At 43.7% G+C, this 19,222-nt stretch overlaps 1 long non-coding RNA gene across 1 annotated transcript; it reads left to right on the top strand.

The window, feature by feature from the left end:
* The first annotated feature begins 715 nt into the window (after positions 1–715).
* Positions 716–16,142, top strand: LOC103668862. The gene is made up of 3 exons (XR_005836033.1): positions 716–1,580; positions 12,842–13,016; positions 15,975–16,142. It is a non-coding gene; the product is annotated as an uncharacterized LOC103668862 (long non-coding RNA).
* Positions 16,143–19,222: the final 3,080 nt, after the last annotated feature.

Below are 19,222 nucleotides of genomic sequence, written 5' to 3' on the forward strand. Positions count from 1 at the left end.
TCTCAGAGTTGCCTTGAATTTGTGAAGACTGAACTTGCTTCTTTCCCTTTCTTGATTGGAGCTCTGGTCTTAAGGATGTCAGAGAATGTCTACATGGGCTTTTGCCAGGTGTTTAGAACTGTGGATCACTTGGCCAAATTAAAAAACACACACACACCCTTTTTTCTTTTCTTTTCCTGTCTTTTTAAAAGATTTTATATATTTATTTGACAGAGAGAGAAAGCCAGTGAGAGAGGGAACACAAGCAGGGGGAGTGGGAGAGGAAGAGGCAGGCTCCCAGCGGAGGAACCCGATGTGGGGCTCGATCCCAGAATGCCGGGATCACGCCCTGAGCCGAAGGCAGACGCTTAATGACTGAGCCACCCAGGCGCCCCCACACACAACTTTTTTCTAGTTGAAGACCTGTGGGCTGAATTATGGCACAGTTAGATGAATTCATGTCTGGATGGATTCATCACTGGTTTGGGAGGTCTCTAAGTACCAATACCCCCCATTATATAAAATATTTATATACTATTGTGGGAGAACAGTCTTTCTGCTTTCTTTAATCAGGTTAATGCACTTCTAGGAGATGATAAGATAGGAAAGGTGATCCAAGATCAGTCAAGCCAGCCCTGGTGATCAATGGGGTGTTAGATGTTGTGCTTTATAACCACTATTTAAACAATACTTTGCATAAAAAATAAGGTAATTTTTTTTTTCTTTTCAGAAGGAGTGAGGCACTGATCATCCACTCCTTCTACTTCAGGCAGCTGCACCTGATTTAACTCTAGGGTCATCACCCCTTCCTCATCCCTAGTCTGTATTTTGAGATATTTTGAGATGTTCATTTCATTCATCACCACCCCGTTGGGGATTGATATAACCCCAGCCCAGTGATCAGCACATTATATTCCTCTTGGGATGTTGATTGATTCATGGGAGGAAACATGACCCAAGTCAGATTAACCATAGCCAATGAAAATCTATATGGGGACTTTTCCTTTGGAGGACCACTGGCTTCTGAGTTGTTCAGATGTGGGGTTGCTGCTGTGAAGAGGCTGAAGAAGAATGAATCCCAGCTGGAAAGATGACAGGTCATCTAGGTCCATCATGTGACCCACATCAAGTTTCATCTTGTGACCCACATCAAACATAACCTGAAGCTAGCCCTACCCTTGGACATTGCACGTGCCTGAAGCTATAGATTTCCCTTTTTTTCTCAAGCCGTCTTGGGTTGGGGTTTCTGTTACTCGCAACCAAAAGACTGCTGATTCTGGTGAAAATGTTTTCCAAACTACAAAAGGTACCAGGAGGGACAGTTAATACATCTTTTTTACTGAATCCTGACAGTCTGGAATGTCTAGCCCCAAGCTAAGAAGATAAGCTAAGACAAGCACAGATGTAAAGTCCTACAGTTGGGCTCAAACAGACAAGCACCATATTTAAGTACAGAATGCCAAGTGGCGGCTTGGGACTTGTATCACCCTCTGAGACAGAGAGCTTCTAAGAGGTGCAGCGCCACCTGCAGGTCTGGAGGCCCTGAGCACAGGAGCTCTGACTTGGTTGGCATAATCTTTATCAGAAGCCATGGATCAAAGGTGAGTCTCTGGATCTCCAGTCTCTTTCCCACAGGCCATAGCATGCTTCGGTGCCCCCCTGCCTCTGACCACAACACACAGCTGACACCATGCTGTCCTTTTTGTTGTTCCTCTATCTCTCCCCAATATTCCCCCAGGCCCTCTGTCCCCCCAACCCAATTACTGTAACCAGCATTATTGAACTGTGGTACAACCTGCCAGGCATATGTAGGCTAAGTTTCCTTCATCCTCCCAAACCATCTTATGAAATAGGTTCTATTTTCGTTCCCATTTTACAGATAAAGAAACAGATTTGCAGATGTTGAGGAATTTGTCCAAACTGTGGAAAAACCAGGCCCCTCTGCAACCAAAGTCCATGTTCTCATACCTTTTGCTAAACTGTGGAGTTGTGAACTGGTAGTCCTAGACTGGGGTGTGTGGGGAATGGGGGAGATCCAGTTTTCAAACATGTTTTGTCAGACCACATGGCGTTAAAACAATTTTGAGCCAATGTTTAAAAGTCAGGAAATAGCACATAAAAATCAACTTCCTGATTCTCAGGAAAATAAGCAGTCAGGAGGACTGGTGGCACAGGTCTTCCATTGCTGCTTGGCCTGGGCCACCGGCAGCTGCATGGCAGTCGAATGGGCCCTGGTTCCCCGTGGAACCACTCCCATGGTGCCCAATGTTGGCACAGCCAGCCTGCCCACTTGTCTCTGCCCTGTGGGCATATGAGTGCGGCTGTCCCTGCTTGGCCTCGCCCTCCATCCAGCCTCAAAAGCCTCTGGTCACTGCCAAGCCTGGCAGTTTTCATTTAGTTCCCAGAAATCTAACCACAGAGACCAGATCCCACGGGGCACAGCCAGACTGGCGCTCAGGGCTCACCTGGTCGCTTGGAGCACATACTTTTCCATTTTTCTCTCTGTACTGGCCCAGAGAAAAAATTTAATCAGCTCCCGGGAGGCCTTGACCTAAGGAAGAAGATCTGGGAACAAACTTCACAACTTTGCCATTGAGGTTTTCAGTTGCATCCAGGAATCCTGAGAAAGGTCAGGTTGTTTGGAGACTTGAAAACACTCTAATACTCTTACATGCTAGTGAGGGAAGACAGACAATAAATAAGATAAAGTTTTTTTCTACATGGTAATAACTGCTCTGGAGAGAAAAATGCAGGCCAAAGGAGAGTGGATGGAGGTTGAATTTTAAATAGGATGGTTAGCCTACAGGAAGTGAGGGAGCTAACCCTGCAGATATCTGGGAGAATGTATCAGGCAGAAGGAACAGTAAGTGCAATGGCCCTGAGGCAGAGAAAAAGCCTGATGTGTCTGAGGAGCAGTAAGGAGGTCAGTCTGCAGTGGAAGTGAACTAGGAGAAGAGGGGCTTTGAGGAAGCTAGGAGGGGGGACAAAACATGGAGGAGGGCCAGTGTAGGGACTTCAGTCTTGAATCGTTGAGGTGGAGGGCCTTTGGAGAGCTCGGGGTGATATAACTTAAGTGAAAAATTTTTAACGTATTTTTTTTCACTGTGATAAAATATATGTACATGAAATTTGCCACTTTAAGCATTTTTAAGTGTACAGTTCAGTGACACCAAGAACGTTCATGTTGTTGCTTGACCGTTATCACTACCCACCTCCAGAATATTTTCATCTTCCAAAACTGAAACTCATTAAACAATAATGTACCCATGAAACAATACCTATTAAACAATAATGAGCCAGGCCCCTGTCCCTCCAGCCCTGGTAAGCAATATTCTACTCTCTCTATGAATGTGACCACTCAAAGTACCTCATGTGTGTGGGATCATACACTATGTGTGCTTTTATGTCTGGCTTATTTCACATAACATAATGTCTTCAAGGTTCATCCATGCTGTAGCACGTGACAGAACTTTCTTCCTTTTCTTAAAAAATATTTTATTTATTTACCTTAGAGAGAGAGTGAGAGAGCATGGGAGAAGCAAAGGGAGAGAGAAGCAGACTGCCACTGAGCATGGAGCCTGACATGGGGCTTGATCCCACGACCCTGAGATCATGACCTGAGCCAAAATCAAGAGTTGGCCACTTAACCAACTGAGCCACTCAGGTGCTCCAGAACTTTCTTCCTTCTGAAGACTGAGTAATATTCCATTGTATGTATATATGACATATTTTGCTTATCCATTCATCTGCTAATGGACATTTGGATTGTTTCCACCTTTTGGCTATTGTGAATAATGCTACAATGAACATGGGTGTACAAATATCTGCTCAAGTACCTTGCTTGGTAATTTTGGCTGTATCTGACCAGAATTTGAAAAGACTCACTCTATAAGAATTGTCGAGAATGGATCATAGGAAGGCAAGAGCTGAAGCAAGGACTAGGGTGAGTGACATGGAGGTAGTGAGAAGTAGTTAAGTTCTGGGTGTATTTTTCAGGAGTAGCTGACATAATGTGCTGGGTGTGAGAGAATTTAGGACCAAGTCTTCCCCAACAATTGGGTGTTTAATGAGTCAGAGTCACTTTTTTTTGTTATATGCTCTTTTATTTTTTTAATGATTATTTTTTTTATTGAAGTGTAATTGACACACGTTACATTAGTTTCAGGTGTACAATATAGCGATTTGAAAACCATATACGTTATGCTGTGCTCACCACTACCGTCTGTCACCATACAATGCTATTCCAGTATCATTGATTATATTCCCTGTCCTGTGCCTGTCCTCCCCAGACACACTCACTTTTGAAGATATTGAAGCAAGTTGCAGAACACTGCCTGAAATATAACATTATTTACATAGAAACCATATAAAACAACAGAATTCATTTTAACAAGTACGTATATGTTTATGTAAATGCAAGACAAAGTTCTACAAGAATACATGCCGAAATGTTTGTTTTTTTTTAATAATATTTTTTTAATTATATTATGTTAGTCACCATACAGTACATCATGATTACCTCTAGAATGAAAGGGAGGAAACACTGCTACTGAGTGGCGCAGTCGGTTGAGGATCCGACTCTTGGTTTCAGCTCAGGTAGTGACCTTGGGGTCATGGGATCAAGTCCTGGGTTGGGCTCTGGAGGGGGGGTCGTGGTACAGAGTCTGCTTGAGGTTCTCTCCCCCTCTCCCTGCTGTTCCTGCTTCCGCTTTCTCTCTATAAAGTAAGTAAATCTTTAAAAAAGTATTTCATATGTCACTCATGTAATTAAAAACTTGAAAAGCCCTAAAAAATAAATAAAAACTTGAAAAACCCTAATAAACATTGTTTACACTTAAAAAAAAAAAAAGGATAGGAGGTACGCCTAGGTGGCTCAGGGGGTGGGTTAAGCATCTGTCTGTGGCTCAGGTCATGATCCCAGGGTCCTGGGATGGAGTCCCGCATAGGGCTCCTTGCTCAGCGGGGAGCCCCCTTCTCCCTCTGCCTGCCACTCCCTCTGCCCACAGCTCTCCCTGCTTGTGCCTTCTCCCTGACAAATAAATAAAGAAAATCTTTTTTAAAAAAATAAAAAAAAGAATAGGAGAGGCGGGTTCAATTTAGGACCAAGTCCTCTCAGACAACTGAGTGTTTAATGAGTCAGATTCACTTTTGAAGCTACTTAATTGCTACTGAAGTGGCCTGAACTCACAGTTCATGCTGGGAAAGAATACAGGAGACCTTCATTTGGTTCAGTCTACTGACAGACAAAACGCTTCTGGCTAGTGTGGGGCCACAGGCGGCAACAGGCCGGGCAGCTTTTAAAAAGTCAGCAATTATGTAGCCTTAAAAATTAAGAGTTTAATCACATATGGAACAATAACCATTTCAACAACAATAAAATGGCAGCAGCCAAATGTCTACTCTTACATAGTACTGTTACTGGAGTCAGATTTGGGGACCCCACAATGACGGAAACGAGACCAGACCCCAAAATCAAAGACACAGGCTTTACTGGGGCTCCAGCTGGAAGAAGACGCAGCACCAACAGCATGGAGTCCCCGCTTATTTAGAGAAAGTTCCCGCTCAGAATCCCACTCCCCGCCAATATGCTAATGAGGGGAAGGGGGGGAATGCCTCCTTCTGATTGGTTGGAAGAGCCTTGTCCTGATTGGTTGGAAGGGCCTCGTTCTTGATTGGTCGATATTGGCAGGTAAGTCAGGCAGCTCGTTGGTGCTTTTTGGAGCCAGGGTCCCTTGTTTTAAGTCCCGCTTGGCCACGGGGCCGCATCATGGCCGCATCCTGGTTCTGCTCCGTCGGAGATGCGGTTTTACAATAACAGCCAACAGAAAGTGCTCCAGGTGCGTAATGTTTTTCACTTGGGGCTTGTTCTCACAGTCTCTGTCTCATTATGATGTTTAAAACATATTATTTAATATTGGGGTAGCAAACGATGAAGCTGTGGGGATTCCTATGGCATGCTCCCCTGCCCTGTAGTTTCCACATAGCAGCAAGGAATAATCCTTTTATGCTTTAATAATCGAGGTCATACTGGGGCGCCTGGCTGGCTAAGTCAGTAGAGCATGAGACTCTTAACCTCAGGGTCACGAGTTCAAGTCCCATGTTGGGCGTGGAGCCTACTTAAAAAAAAAAAAAAGATTTAAGTAATCCAGGTCATACTAAGCAAACAAAAGAAACTCAGCAGTCACCTCTGGAGGATGCTGGGTGTGGCAGGACAACCGTAGGGTGGCCCCCACAGGTCGCCTCTTAGTGTTAACACCCTTGTGTAATCCCCTCCCCAACCAAGTCCGTGAGCTCAGAACCAAATCTTTACACCAGTCAAGACTTTCTGTGAGACCACAGAACCCACCAACATCTTGATTACAGTCTGGTGAGAGACTGCAGCAGAGGACCCAGCTAACCAGGCTGGGATTCCTCAGCCACGGAAACCGTGAGATAATAAATGTGCATTGTTTTAAGCCACTATGTTGGCAATTTGTTACCCGGCAATAGAGAAGGAATGGACTAGGGAATTAATTCATTATTTTGAAAATTTATAAAGGGAAAGAGCCAGGCATGTATTCTGCCTGTCCTATGCAGGGTAATCAAATAGCTGATGTAGGAAACTTTTCATATATATATATGTATATGAATATATACATATATATATATATGAATAGGTATGTGAATATATATATATTCCAGCTAATGAAAGAAGGAAAAAATGAAATGTCAACACTTTGACACTTCTAAAGAATTAATAGATGTAGGCAAAAATCATTTTTGGTTGCTTATATAATGACACGAGGGGCAATCAAACATTACGCATCTTCTAGCAAAAGTGCCCAACATTATCAATGAAATAATTTTGCCCCCTCCCCCCCAAAAAAGTAAATTTGAATCTGATCAGGTCTCTGGATATAACTACCAATTTATGAAAAAATCCAGAGGAACATGTTAAATAGTACCATGGGGATATAAGCAACGAAATTCAGATGGTAGGAAACTCTACAGGACAAATGACCCAGTTTTTTCAATAGAAAAATAAAACAGAAAAATAGATTTGAAGGAGAATCCTGGATCCTCAAAAAATTAAAAGTAGAACTACCATGTGATCCAGAAATTTCACTACTGGGTATAAATCCAAAGGAAATGAAATCATTATATCAAAGGGACATCTGCACCCCTATGTTCATAGAAGCATCATTTTCAGTAGCCAGGACATGAAAACAACCTAAGTGTCCATTGACAGATGAATGGATAAAGAAGTTGTGCAATGGAATATTATTCAGCTGTGAAAAAAGAAGGAAATCCTGCCATTTGCAACAACATGGATGGACTTTGAGAGCATTAGGCTAAGTAAATAAGTCAGACAGAGAAAGACAAAAACTGTATGATTTCACTTATATGTGGAATCTAAAAACAAACAAAAATAAAACAAACTCCTAGAAAAAGAGATCAGATTTGTGATTACAAGGCAGGGGGTGGAGGGTAGGGGAAATAGAGGAAGGTAGTCATAAGGTACAAACTTCCAATTATAAGATAAAGAAATACCAGAGATGTAATGTACAATGTGATGATTATAGTTATCACTGCCATAGGTATATTTAAAAGGTGCTAAGAGAGTAAATCTTAAAAGTTCTTATCACAAGAAAATAAAAACTTTCTTTCTTTCTTTCTTTCTTTTTTTCTTTCTTTCTTTCTTTCTTTCTTTCTTTCTTTCTTTCTTTCGGTATCTGTCTATATGAGGTGATGGATGTTAACTAATTTACTGTGGTAAGTATTTCACGATTTATATAAGTCAATCGCTGTGCTGTGATTACACTTTAAACTTACACAGTGCTGTATGTCGTTGTATCTCAATAAAAGTGAAACCGAAGAAGGAGAATCCTAGAGAGTAAAATAGATTCAAGAGTTCTTTTAACAATTGTGATTCTTTATTCTTATTTGGATGCTGATTCATATAAACTCTATGAAAATTATTGGTAAGACAGTTGGGACAATTGAACGCCAGATAGTTTACAAAATTCAGGATTTATTGCTCATTTTTTTAGGTGTGATGATGGTTTTGTTGTGGGTTTTCTAAAAGGAACCTTATGTTTTAAAGATATATATATATATACTTATATATATATATATGTACAAATGAAATTACAAGATGTCGGGGATTTACTTCAAAATAATCTATTCGGGTGGAGAGGAAGATATGGATGACTCAGCATGAATCAGTGATGAAACTGTGTGATGGGTATATGAGTGTTCATATACTATTCTCTCTACTTTTGTATGTTTAGATGTTCCATAAAAAAAAAAAATAAAACCCCTAAGTCCAGTCATGTCCCTCCTTCCATGTTTTCCATCTTGCTCAGAGTAAGAGCTGGAATGGCCTGTAAGTTTCCCCATTATTTCGACCCTCCTTCCTCGTCACTACTTCTCTGAGCTCATCTCCTACTATTCTCGCTCTTTTCATTCCACGTGACGCTCATTGGCCTCCTTGTTGCTTCCTGAATACCCCGAAGCGTGCTCCTACCTTAGGGCCTATGTACTTGCTATTACTACGGCTTTTAAACCTTTGCTCCTCGACCAGGTACCCCAGTGGCTCTCTTTCTCAGTTCTTTTAGGTCTCTGCTCAAATGTCAACCCCTCAGACAGGTCTTCTAGATTATCCCACATAAAATAGTGATATCTACCCAATATCGATGTTCTTCTTGTCCTTATTTTCTTGCCCTTGTTTTTCTCTGTAGAACTTGTCATACATTCTACTTTGACATACGTTATAGTTTGCCTGCTTGATTTCTTGATTGTCTTTCTTCTCCAACTGGATATAATCCCAGGAAGGCAAGCAAGGACTTAAAACATTTTTCAATCACTATAGCCCCAATGCCTAGATCAGTGCTTGTTACATAGTAGGTGCTCAATAAATATTTGTGAGATAAATGAATGCTTGTTCAGCCTACACTTGTCTTTTGTTCTTTATTGTGAATAATTTCAAACATACAGAAAAGCAGAGAGATTCATATAATGAGCATCCTTATATACGTCACTTAGATAAAGCAACTGTGAACATTCTGCCATATTGGCTTTATCTCCTTTTTCTTTTTTGGCTGAAGTATTTTAAAGTATTTATAGTCAACATGCCATTTCATCCCTGAATATTTCAATATGCGTCCTTTAAAAAAAATCACACCCTTCTTTACTGAGCCACGATACCACTGTAACACCTAACAAAACAAACCCCAAATCTGTGCTCTCGTCGAATCCCTCCATATCCACATTTCCCCCAAATGTCTTTTACACTTGATTCAAACCAGGCCCAATGAAAGTCCACAAATTATGTCTGACCATATCTCATAAGTCTCCTTAAGCCTAGAATCGCCGCTCCTCTCTCTCCTCCTCCCTTTTTTCCAGGTCATTGACTTGTTGGAGAAACGAAGTCCATTGTCTTACTGGTAGAACGCCCTCCCTTCTTGGCTTTGTCTGATTGCTTTCTTGCGATGTACTTAACTTGACCCTCTTGCTCCTGTATTTCCAGTACACTAGAAGCTAGATCTAAAGATCTGATCAGATTTTGGCCAGACATTTTTGGCAAGAATTCTTCCTAGGTGGTGCTGTGTGTGTCCTGTTGCATCACCCCAGAAGGCTCAGAGTCACCAGCTGTCGCATTAGCGAAGCTAAGATTGATTAGTGGGTTCAGGCGGTGAAAAGCCGATCCCTGCATTGTAAAGTTATTTCTTCACTTGTAACCAGTAAGAGCTCTGTGGGCCGAGGATTTGGCACCACGTGACTATTCAGCCTTCCTTGAACCTTTCACCTCATGGTTTCAGCATCTAATGATAATGTTGCCTGAGTCAATTATTTCATCCGCGGTTATAAAACTCTAGTGCTATTCTCCCTTCATCATTTATGAGGAGGCATCATTCTGTCAAGAAGAGCTTCCTCCCCTCACTGACTAGGGCAGAATAAAGTCTTTCCCTTCAGGGGCACCTGGGTGGCTCTGTCAGTGGAGCTTTCAACTTTTGATCTCAGGTCTTGATCTCAGGCTGTGAGTTAAAGCCCCGTATTGGGTGTGGAGCCCACTTAAAAAAATTTTTCTTCCCCTTTAATACCTGTTTTTCAGAGTAAAGATTTGATCTAACAGCCACCTAACAAATTCTTTCTTGTTCTCTCTCAGTATCATGAACTCAGTGATCTTTGAAAAGACCATCAAGGTGTTTCATTCAGTTGCGTTCATTATTTTTTTTAAATAAATTTGAGTTGTGGAATAATTTTAGATTTATAGAAAAGTTGCAGAGACAGTACAGAGAGTTCCCATATGCTCTTATGCAGGTACCCTAACAATATCTTAATGTTACATGGTTCCTTTGAAAAAACTGAGAAATCAATATTGACATATTACTGTTACCTTTTTAAAAAAAAAAGATTTTATTTTTTCAGTAATCTCTGCTTCCAACATGGGGCTCAGACTCACAGCCCCGAGATCAAGAGTCACATGCTCTATTGACGGAGGCACCCAGGTGCCCCGATACATTACTATTATCCTAACACCAGAGTTTTATTTAGGCTTCGGTTTTTCCACTAATGTCCTTTTTCTGTTCCGGGATCCATTCTAGGGTCACTCATTCATTCTTTCTTTTTGATGCTTAAAAATGACCCAATTCAATCAAGTGGGAGCCCTGGCAGGCTGGCCCTGTGTCCTCTTGACTTGACCATGACCCTAAATAGTTTTTGATAAGCTCCCCTTTCCTTTCTGGCCCAATGAGATGTCCCAGGCTCACCTGGATTTGATTTCTTTGCCGACATTTACAAAAATCTACTAAGTGCATTTAACTGGCAGGTGAGGATTTTCAGTTTTTCCTGAAAAGTCAGCCAATCTGGCAACACCGACCCTGCGTGCCAGCTTTCAGCCTTGTAGGGCCGTCTTATTTAGAAAGGGTGTGCACGCCCCCCCGGTTTGACACAATCCTATAATCCTATAACCAGTTTGCACCATGCCTTTATGTAAGCTGCCTGGATTCTGCAGGCATCTGAGGTTGCTGCCTCCGGGTTCAGAGCAATCCGCTTTCCCCCCTCCCTACCGTCTTTCCGTCGTATATAGGAAGTGTCTCCTATGTGCCGACCGCCATGCGAGGCGCTGCGGTTCGAATGGCAAACAAGACAATATGCGGGTCATCGACCTGTTTGATCTTAGATCCATTCCCTGATCTTTTGCAAATGACATTTCCGAGGTGCCACCACCAGCTGGCCAGCTGACTTCCAGCTACGTTGAGGCAGAAGGAGGGACTGGCAGGAGACGGGATGGTGGGACAAAGGGAGGAGCTAGGCCTTTCCCCTCTTCCCAGGTTCGGTGAGTCTCTTCTATGGCTTAGCCTCTCACCTGGCAGCCCCTGCTGTGGTTTTAGTGCCTCTTCTTCAGTGGCCCCAGAGAGGGACGCCACCTGCTCCCCGTGCCCCTGCTGTGAAGACAGGCACCATCCCCTCCTTTGCTTCTCAGCTGTTGGCTCATTTGTGTAATCCATTCCTTGTGTGAACTTCCCTCTGATTGAAAGCCTTGGTTCGTTTCTGTTTTTCCGGTACCATAGACCTGGCTCCTAGCCTTACGGAGCATATACCAATTTCTTAATCTACATTTACTTGCTTTGTGACTCTTGCGCCAATAATTGAATCTCTCCCAGCCTCCGTCTTCCTTATCAGGAGTGCAGGATAATAATAGTACCCATCTTGTATTCCTGTTGTAAGGATTAAATGCAATGCTGCATATAAGGTGCTTAGCTCAGTCCCTGGAACATAATACACCTTCAGAAATGCTACTTACTCTAGGCTACAGGGTTCAAACTGTACCTGTCCCCAGCAGGGGACAACCAGGGACTTCTTTCTGTCTGGCATCTCAGACACACATCTGATGTTTATTGAGCACCTTACTATTACCAAGGTCTTGTTTAATCTTGATAAATATCTTTAAGGTATAGGTATTACTAATCTCCCCATTTTCCAGAGGAGGAAATAAAAGCACGGAGAGGTTGACTAAGTTGCTCAAGGTTTCACAGCGAGTATAGAAGAGGGGGCATGGTTGGTAACTGAGCGAGCTGCCTTCAGAGTCCAGGGCTTTAACTGTATATAAACTCCACCCAGTAGGTTTGACGCCGTTTGTTAAAATATGTACAAATGTGTCTGTTCCGTCCAGTAGCTCACAGCCTAGCTGGAGAGACAGGCTTGCTGATTGCTAAGCACGATGCAATGTGGTGATGCTAATCATTCTTTTGTGTGCTTGTTCATTCAATCATTCATTCATTCAGCAAGCTCTGGACACCAGTGATATGCCAGTCACTGGGCTAAGGGCCAGTGAGGAGGCTGGTGTTGTGGGACCCAGACCTGCATACCTTCTCTAGCCACTGCATGCAGAGTGGTGGAATGGGAGGCTTCTGATATTTCCTGTTTTTATTCCTCCAAAGCACAGGACTTTGGAGTCAGACACATTTGAGTTTGCCTCCTCCTTCGTGATTTACTTGCTGTGTGACCTCATGCAAATCACTTAACCTTTCTGTGCTTATTTATATATGTAAAACTGGGGATATAATAATACTTCCCAGGTTTAATGTTAGAATGCGACGATGAATACAAAGCTCTTAGCAGAGTGCTGGGCACATAGGAAGGGCTTAATTATTAGTTGTTAGTATTATTTGTTGATGACGTAGTTGATTACCCATGACCCCCAACAATGGAAAACTTGTTCTAAATACCCTTAGTTTGGCAATGTTTTGCTCCTCTAACAGCCAGATGCGTTCTTTTTGGCTTTTCAACTGACAAGTCTCAGCAGGGCGAAAACAATGCTAGCAGGCATGACAGACAAATCATTATTGAAGATACAAAGTGGGCTGTTGATTTCCAGGTGCTACACAGAAGGCCTGGAGAGAGCTGGAAGCTCTGCAGCCTTCCTCCGCCCTCCCAGCAAGCCTAACCCTGCTTGGCTCCAGCTCGGTCATGCCTGGATGGGTTTAGAGAACCGCAACCAGTTCTAATGGAGAAGTTATGAACTTCATTCCACAAGCTTGGATGGGAAACAGGTAAGATTGTTTACTTTCCTGTAACAATGTAATTTCTTTTTCTGGCTTCTTCTTCCAGGAAGCAGAAACTTATATATCAACCAATCCCAAGTCTAAAGATGAGCTAGCTATATGCTGAAGACTCCCAAATAAATATCTCCAGCATCTTCCCTGAAATCTAAGCACACATTTCTCTGTCTGCTTGACAGCCTCGCATGGATGTTTAATAATCATCAAATGAATAATCACCCAAAACTGAACACCAGATTTTTCTTCCCAACCCTGCTCCTATGTCTTCTCCATCACTGGAATTTCCAGTGTGATGGGGTGAGAAGAGTGTTTTTTCTTATTCATAATTAGCCTTTTCCAACCAGACCTGAGTTTATGCTAATGAGGTGACTCTTGGTGGGCAAACAGGGCTGGTTGCCAGGGGAAACCAACCAGGGAATTAGAGGATTGGAACTCTCTGCCCTATTCCCTCCCTCCACCTGGTGGGAGGAGACAAGGGCTGGGGATTGAATTAATCTTCAATGGCCAATGATTTAATCAACCATGCCTAAATAATGGGACCTCCATAAAAACCCCCAAAAGATGGGGTTTGGAGAGCTTCCGGGCTGGTGAACACATAGAGATGCTGGGGTGGGGGGGTGGCACATTCTGAGAGGACGTGGAAGCTCCGAGTGTTCTCCCCCAATGCCTTGCCCTAATCAGAGTTGTATCCTTTATAAAAAACTAGGAAATGGAAATAAAACGTTTCCCTGAGTTTTGTGAGCTGTTCCAGGATGTTATCAAACCTGACAGATAGTTGTAGGAATCCCCAACTTTGTAGCCAAATTGGACAGAAATGTGGGCACTGTGGACACCCATCACTTATGACAGGCATCTGAAGTGGGGCAGTCTTGTGGAACTGAGTCCTTAACCTGTGGGGTCTGTGCTAATTCCAGGTAGCTAGTGCCCAAGTCGAGTTAAATGATAGGACAGCCAGCAGGTGTCCAGAGACTTGGAAAATGGGTTGATGTAGGGGAAAAAACTCCCGTCCATTTGGTGTCAGAAGTGTTGTGAGTAGAAACAGATCTTAGGAGTACTGCCCCATTAGAATGCAAGTTCAGTAGGACAGGGATCTGGGGACGCTGGGGACACCGCTGTAATTCCGTTTGCCTAACCCCCAGCAGGTGCTTGCCTGTCACACAGTAAGTGTTTAATAGTTATTTGTTAAATTAATGAATTTGGGGTTCACCACTCTTTTCTCCAGAATAGTGTTTTAGTTCCAAAGAACTTACAAAGGGCCAAGATAATCAAGGAAAGGTGTCTTCCTTCCTTCCTTCTCAAAATGAAGAACACCTGCTGGCTAACATATCAAAGACCCATCAGACACTGTCCTGAATCCCTTCCCTCCTCAGCCATGCCCCGACTGAGCTGCCCACACATCTGCCTCCCACTCCCCACCTTCTCATCAGTCCTCTGCAGTCTGCTGTCGTGAATGTCACTGACTTCCCTGACGGATGGATGGTTTTCAGCTCTTCCTTTATCCTGTGGACCACTCACACCTTCATGAAACTAGTTCTTTTCTTGATTTTCATGATGCAGTGTGCTCATTTCTTCCATTGGGCCTGAAGACCCAATGATAATTGCCTGCAAGGGATCCCTCTGTACATGTCCCCTAAGCACGAAAATTCAACAAGCCCAATGTTTAGAAACCCTCCAAACAGCCAGGGTTGCCCTTCTTGGGCAAATGGAATCATGGAATCACTGACCATTCACTTGTCCGAGATGCAAATCCAGCCCTTGTCCTCAATTCCAGTCTTCTGCTTAGTTGCACAGCTAATCCATCATGAATTCTAATAGTCTCACTTCCTCATGTCTGGAACCGTCTCCTTCTTCCTACAGCCACTCCCGTAGCTCACATTGCCATCTTTCCTCAGACCGCTGCTCTTCTGGTATCTTTTCTGGTCCCCTTCCAATCTCTTCTCCACACAGAAGCCAGAGAGATTTTTCTAGAATGCCACCTTGATCCTCAGTTGAGAAACCTTCCCTGGCTTTGATTACTCTTAGGGTAAATTCCTTAACCCTACTTATGATGACCTGCCTGGTTCAGCCCCACCATGGCTTGCCTTCTGCCCTCTAGACAAGCAGAACTTTCTTTCCTTCCACCTGCCATGATTGTCAATGCTATGCATTCTTAAAGGAAGATAAGAATTATGCCTGCCTGCCTTCCTTCCTTTCGAAAGTTTGTTTGTTTATTTATTTATAATTTCTGCACCCGGTGTGGGGCGCAAACTCACGACCCTGAGATCAAGAGTTTCATGCTCCTCTGACTGAGCCGGCCAGGCTCTGCATTCTTGCTGACAGTGATACTGGTCTGCAACACAGCCCTTCTCAATTTCTCCTTCATCTCCTTCATTTCTTCCCTTCATCTTGTAGCTCTTATGTAACATCCCGCCAGGTATCAGCTTAAAAACCAGCCCTGCAGGAGTTTTCCCTATCTTCCCAAGTCTGGTGCAGCACAGAATGCTATGTGTTCACTCAACTGGGGGGTTCTTACTTATTGGGCTCATTGCTGGACTGTATCTCCCAGGCTCCCGTGCGGACAGTGGGGCCTTGTGACTCATGGCCACGGCTTGAACACCTATTCAAATCCTAATCAATAAAAACCTCCTAGGTCACCCTCCTCCCTTCAGTCTTTCTTTTCCTCCTCTGCCAGGTGGATGCAGGCGACCCCATGGAGAACTCTGACACCCCATGGGAGGGCAGTGGAGCCTGGATCCCTGAATGACTGTGTGGAGCAGAGCCCCACCTGCCCTCTCCCCAACCAGCACTTAATTGTAACATGAGTGAGAAATCAACTTGATCGTACTGAGTCACTGAGACTTAGGGGTTGTTTATTATCGCAGTTAGCCTAGCCTGATAAATGCAGTTGGGTGAATTGTTCTGCCCTCCCCACCCCCATTCTGCCATAGAATTCTTTCCCTCCCACCACAGCACTTAGCAGAGTGAAAAGCAACAGCCTCTCACCTGGCCGTCTCTTCACCTAACCAGGAGCTGTGGGAAGATGGGGATGGCCCATGCCTGTCTCGTCCTCGGTGTAAGCTGCCATTCAGCTCCGCACCTGGCTTGTTGCAGCCACTAAATAAATATTTGTGGAATTGCTTTATGGTTGTTGAGTTCTCTGTTCCTGAATGCCTATTTTGGTCACTTGCCCAGGACTGGGATTCCTCCTGCATCTTGCCAGGCTCCTCTCCCGACACCCCGGACCCGCCTCTGGACCAGTCCCGTAGCTGGGGCTCCCAGATGACACAGCCCCTGAAGCCAGTCTGCCTCCTGGAATTCCCCGTATTGCCACTGTTCCCAGGCCTGGGCCTCCACCCACCTGTCAGAATCCCTGACGCGGCCTGGTTTTCTCATGCCTGCTGTCTGCCTCGTGGCTGTCACATCCCATTCTGCCGGACTGGATTTCCTCTCCAGTCTTATAACTCTCAACTCTCCCAGTTGCATGCTGAGGCTCTGGCAACAGGGACAATCACCAGGATATGTTGTTAGCAGAAAGAAATTGGGGTATGTAAAGGGGTATATGTTGTGCAAACATTTGCGAAAAAATAATCAAAACACATCAGAAAACTGGAAACAGGACAGGGGTAGAGGGGTGGGGAGTAGAGACCTGGGAGTTGGGTAGAGGGGAGTTATCTTTTACCGGTTTATTCTGTGTGGTGGACTGAATAAGGGCTCCCCCTCCCCAGGATGCCTACATCCTAATTCCCAGAATCTATTACCTTACATGGCAAAAAGGACTTTAGAGATGTGATTCAGTTAAGGACCTTAACTTGAAAGATTATCTTGGATTATCTGGGGGGGAGCTCAATGTAAGCACAAGAGTCCTTGTAAGTGGAAGGCGGGAGAGTCAGGATGAGGGAAGTAGAGGTGCCGTTGGAAACGGGGTGGTGGGGTGAGGGGGTGTGTGTGTGTGTGCACGTGTATGTGAAAAGAGAGAGAGAAGGATTATATAAGAATGAAGAAAACTCTAGAAGGTCACACAGCTGATTTTTATAGATTACCAGGGAGGGGCCAGAGGGAAGAGGAGGATGAGAGAGGGTGGGTGCACCAAGAAAATAAGAATAGAAAAGACTGCACTAAAAATGCACAACACGATTCCGTTTATGACCCCCATGTAAAATCACCCTGCGAACGTGGGTAAACATAGAAGGGGAGAAAGTTCATGCAAGAGAACCTACCAAACACAACAAGTCCACAATGATCACAAGATGTTTACCAGGGGTGGAAGAGAAGGAAAAACGTAAAAGACCGCAACAGTGTGGAAACTCGGGCTCTAGCAGAACTGATCTGGACGATTATCCTGGTTCCACCCCTTCCTACCGTGAGATTCTGGACAAGTTCCTTAATCCCTCTGAACCTCAACTTCTTCCTCCTCTGGTGAACATGGGTACTAACAGAATCTTCCTCAAAGGGCGTGAACATGGAACGAGGTCATGTCCGGAAGGCACCTAGCGCCCATGCCTGATATGCCATAAGGGTTTAATAAGTGGAGGTCACGAACCTTCCAGGGCCAGCCTGCCACGAAGCTCTGGCCGTCCTGTAGTTCTCCCAGGCTTTGCAGCCTGGCCAAGAGCAGGGGCCCAGACGTGTCCCCCCGATGACGACAGACCTGCCAGCCTCAACACCACCTCCTGTGGTAGGAAGGACAGACTCCGGGGCAAGACTGCTGCCCCCATTACTAACTGTGGGAACTTGGATCAGGTTTCTTTCGTTCTCCTGGCTGAATAAGATGCCGTGGCGTGTATACCCCATGTTCTTGTTGTCTGAGTCTTCACATCAACTTGATTGTAGGATAAATCCCTAAATCTACTTGTGTCTGTTTCTGGGCCATCTGCTCTCTTACTCTGACTTTTATTTCTGTGCTAATACTGCACCATTTAATTATTGTCGTTAATAATAGGTTTTTACTAGAGGGCAAAGCCCCTTTCACAACTTTTATTCTTTGGACTGTTCTAGTCCATGCTTATCTTTTTGGTCTTCCAGATGAATTTTGGATTCTTGGTCAAATCTGCATCCTTACTGCTCTGAAATAAGAATTCTTTTGGAGTTTTGTTTGGCATATCTTTGTACAGTGGGGATGTTTTGACAATTCTTGTGTTCTATTTAGCAAGATGGACTGATTCTCCATCAAGCATTATTTGATCCTTCTCAGGGGCACCTGGCTGGCTCAGTCAGTAGAGCATACTGTTCTTGATCTCAGGGTTGTGAGTTCAAGCCCCACGTTGGGTGTAGAGCGTACTTAAAAAAAAAAAATCTTGGGGCACCTGGGTGGCTCAGTTGTTAGGCATCTGCCTTCGGCTCAGGGCGTGATCCTGGAGTCCTGGGATCGAGCCCCACATCGGGCTCCTCTGCTGGGAAGCCTGCTTCTTCCTCTCCCACTCCCCCTGTTGTGTTCCCTCTCTCACTGGCTATCTTTCTCTCTGTCAAATAAATTAAATCTTTAAAAAAACAACAACAACTTGATCCTTCTCAATAAAATTTCTTAGTTAAAAAAGATTTCCTGTACATTTTTGCTAGTAAGCCATAAAAAATTTCCATGTGGACATTTGTGGGAAATACTGATAGATTTGTTTACATAAAATTACAAGCCTCCTCATGGGAAAAAGTACCACTATTGCAATTAAGTGGCTATTGAAAAACTGGGGGAAATACCTGCAGCATAAATGATAGAAAAGGGTTAATATCTTTCCATTACTCTCTGTAAGAGCTCTTATAAATAGGAGAAGAGGCATACTCTGATAGAAAAACCGGGAAAGTATGTGAACCAGTAATTCACAAAGGTAATTCACAAAGCAGACTATAAACATATGAAAAAAAAATCAACCTCCAAAGTGTAAATTAAAGCATCAAAGACACATTTTTCATCTAGCATAGGTTTTAAAGGACGATGCCACCTTTTATTGTCAAGTATTTGGGAAAAAATACACAATAAACCAGTGGTATTGTTCAACCTTTCCGGGTGGCAATTTAGCAAGATAGACAGAAAGCCTTAAACACATTCATGTGCTAGTAAAGGAAATGATAGGTGTGTCCAAACATTAATCTAGAAGGATATTTATCTATAATAGCAATACATTGGAAACAACCTATTTGTCAAATAGTAGGGTATTGTTTAGACAAACTCTGGTACATGCTGAAATGCAATGCTGCCAGTAAAAATTATGGGATAGAAATATCTG

Source organism: Ursus maritimus, unplaced genomic scaffold (genome assembly GCF_017311325.1).
Source record: "Ursus maritimus isolate PB19 unplaced genomic scaffold, ASM1731132v1 scaffold_2, whole genome shotgun sequence".
NCBI classification, from domain to species: domain Eukaryota; kingdom Metazoa; phylum Chordata; class Mammalia; order Carnivora; family Ursidae; genus Ursus; species Ursus maritimus.